Source organism: Salvelinus sp. IW2-2015, unplaced genomic scaffold, assembly GCF_002910315.2.
Source record: "Salvelinus sp. IW2-2015 unplaced genomic scaffold, ASM291031v2 Un_scaffold7148, whole genome shotgun sequence".
NCBI classification, from domain to species: Eukaryota; Metazoa; Chordata; class Actinopteri; order Salmoniformes; family Salmonidae; genus Salvelinus; species Salvelinus sp. IW2-2015.
Window position 1 is genome coordinate 11,916 of NW_019948408.1, and position 3,511 is coordinate 15,426.

Sequence of the window (3,511 nt, forward strand, 5' to 3'; positions counted from 1 at the left end):
TGCTGCATTGGTTAGGACTTTCTATGTATGACTTTTTGACATCTCATCTCTAAGTCTTGGAGCTACAGTCACGCTCAAAGGCTGACCTGGTTGCCATGGTGCTGAGCATGCAGCGAGAGATGGACAACCTGAGGGAGCAAATCAGATGCCTCACAGGTGAGGGCCAGCAGGAGAAGTAGGAGGAAGTTGCCCCTAGACACTGATCTGAGTTCATTTTTATATTTCCCTGCTAATGATTAAGGTCAGGAGTAGAGGGAGAAATGCTGTTCCTAGATCTGTGCCTAAGAACAACCCAGGATGCTTTAAATCTCTTGGATTTTTGTGGGATTCATACTATGCTAGCGTGTGGAAAGTTGGCACGTAACCTGGAGCCCTGATCGAGAGGACGGAGGTGTGGTCGAGCAGCACGGACCGGAGAACTACATCTCCCAGCATGCCTGAGATCCTGGTGAGGAGTGGTGCCATGACAACGTCGGCCCTGCTGGCCTCTCCAGGGGTGCTGAACGGGTGCGGGGCAAACTAGAGCCCCCCACCCCCACCAGAATGGATACCCTCCTGGGTCTCATGAGGGGGGTTCCCAGATCAATGACACCCCTCTATCAGGAGGTGATGAACCCTTTAAATGTCTTTGACGTCAAAAATATATGCATAAGTTTTCAGGAGAGGTTAAAAACTGTACTAGAAGTCCTTTTGATGTCATGCAATATCAAAATAAATCTATTCTTTGAAGTTGACTGAATAGGCCTTTGGTCTTGTCTTATAGCAGAATGCCAATATACAACCGGGTCCTAATGATTGGCACCCTTGATAAAGATGAGCCAAAGTAGACTGTATAAAATAAAAATTACAAATACTGAGCTATATGTATGCAAAAAATGGAAATTAATTATTTTATACTAAAACATTGCTCAGAGAAAGGATTTTGTGTAAAAGTATAAAATACAATATAAGAGTCAACATTTTTGCACCCTGTTTTCAATACTCTAGCACCCTCCCCTTGTGAGGATAATGACACTGAGCCTTTTTCTAAAATGTGTTATGAGTTGGAGAACACTTGGAGGGATCTTAGACCATTCCTCCATACAGCATCTTTCCAGGTCCTTGATATCCTTCGTCTTGTGCTTATGGACTGCCCTCTTCAGTTAAAACTACAACTTTTCAATGAGGTTCAATCCAGAGACTGAGCTGGCCATTGTTGAAATGTTGATTTTGTAGTCAATGAACCATTTCTTGTGATTTTTGATTAGGCTTGGGTTATTGTCTTGCTGGAAGATCCACTTAAGGCCAAGTTGTCAGCCCTCCTGGCAGAGGCAACCAGTTTCTTTGGCTAAAATGTCCTGGTACTGGGTAAAGTTCATGATCGTTACCATAACAAGGGCCCCAGGAACAGTGGAAGCAAAATCATTTTGACCCCTATCTCGTTCTCTGAGCAAATGTATTAGTATAAATAATATAATTGCCAAAAATGTTTAGCTTAAATTATAGCTCAGTATTGTCTTTTATTTTTTTTACACAGTCTTTTTGGCTCATCTTTATCAAGGGTGCAACAATTACGGACCCAACTGTATCTCTTAAAATGGGACCATACAATTTTTCTTTTTTATTGTTTTATTGTTTTCTGCTTTCTGTAAAGATTATTTTAAAAACTTGTTCTTTATATTTTTTTTTATTTTTTTCTTTTCTTCTATTTTTCTCTTTTTTTTATAAACATTATCTTATTCGCACAAAGGGAATGTTGTTATTCAAATCTAAGATTACGGCCTTTGTTTTTACTTTTAAACCGACGTATATCCTTCACCCTAATGTTCTAGTATACCGTCCAGTTTCATCACTCAGCGCCAGCCCAGCCAGCAAGCTGACTTTTCTTGACCCTGTAACACCGGGCACCACTGCCCAGAAGCTGACCAATGACCTGCTCCGGGCCTCTATCTTAAGAGCCAGGAAAGCGGGTACGTGGGGACTTGCCTGGCCTCCTACGTCCACCATCTCCTACATCCACCATCAATCTCAACGCCGTGCCAATTCGCAAACAACAAGAGGCCAACCTAAGCCCGCCCTGCCTGCAGACCGAGACCAAGAATTCACAAGAGGGGATTTTTCCACTCCAGCGCAAACTGAGTAAGTCTCGTCTGTACTACAGCTGAGAATAGCTAAACACATCCCCTCCATAACACGAAACACAGTCCCCTCATAACACTTCACACCCCCCAAACGCTATAGTATCTCACCCTACACCCCACCCCCATACACAGCGGTAGTTATTATGCGCTTACTGCGTCTGGATGGTCACCAGCGCCACCCACCCTACCACGGCTCTAATTAACACAGGAGCAGGGCAGGATTAGACGTCCCTGAGTCGGCTTGAAGCTTATAAAAAAAATAACACACTGTCTCCCTATCGCACGGCGCTTGCCTCCATTTAACAGCTAAACACCCAGCCCCCCATTAACGAGCCGCCTAAAAACACCACGCACCAGACCGATAACCGAGAACCGCCCGAGGTGTTTAGCTTCCTCCATCCCCCATTCGCGCCCACCGCCTATGCGCGTCTGTGCAATTTAACAGGGCCTAGCCTGTAATATGAAAAAAGAAGAAAAAACGGCTTCAACCACACCCTGCGAAGAGGAATAACACACAGAAGCTAAGGAGCGATTAAATTAGTCACCACCCATGGCCATTTTTAACAGGTTTGACTACGCCCAGGCTCAGTCACATCCACTCTCGCCCCGGGTCCCCCCCGCAAACAGCAGTCTGTTCTCACACTGTGACCCCTACACGCTCGAATTTATAATGACAGCTAGTCACCACGGACCCCCAAAACAGATTGCTCTAGACTTTATCGAACACACGGCCCGCTATGTGTTAGCCATATAACTCACAGGGCTCCTCACACCATACCACGCATCCAGACACAATGTCTATACTCACAATCTCCCCATTGGGATTTGGCATGGGTCTCCAGAGTCACAAAAAGTTCTACAGCTGCACCATCGAGAGCATCCTGACCGGCTGCATCACCGCCTGGCTTGGTATCTGACCGTAAGGCGCTGCAGAGGGTAGTGCATACGGCCCAGTACATCACTGGGGCCAAGCTTCCTGCCATCCAGGACCTATATACTATGCGGTGTCAGCTGTCAGAGGAAGGCCCAAAAAATTGTCACCCAAGTCATAGACCTTTCTCTCTGCTACCGCATGTCGAGCGGTACAGGAGCGCCAAGTCTAGGACCAAAAGGCTCCTTAACCGCTTCAATCCCACCTCTGTTTTTACACTGCTGCCACTCGTTGTTTATTATCTATGCATAGTCACTTTACAAATTACCTTGACTAACCTATATCCCCGYGCATTTACTCGGTACCTGTACCCCCTGTATATAGCCTCGTTATTGTTATGTCATTTTCTTGTGTTACTAGTTTATTTAGTAAATATTTTCTTAACTCTATTTCTTGAACTACATTGTTGGTTAAGGGCTTGTAAGTAAGCATTTCACAGTAAGGTCTACACCTGTTGTAT

The 3,511-nt window shown here is 45.0% G+C and overlaps 1 long non-coding RNA gene across 1 annotated transcript in view; it reads left to right on the forward strand.

Annotated features, from left to right (window-relative positions):
• LOC139027063 (uncharacterized) overlaps nt 1-599 on the forward strand; it is a 4,623-nt gene extending 4,024 nt beyond the window's left edge. Inside the window, exons 3-4 of the long non-coding RNA XR_011479097.1 lie at nt 69-156; nt 343-599. This is a non-coding gene — a long non-coding RNA (uncharacterized lncRNA). The remainder of the gene's footprint in view (nt 1-68; nt 157-342) is intronic.
• The last annotated feature ends 2,912 nt before the right edge of the window (nt 600-3,511 follow it).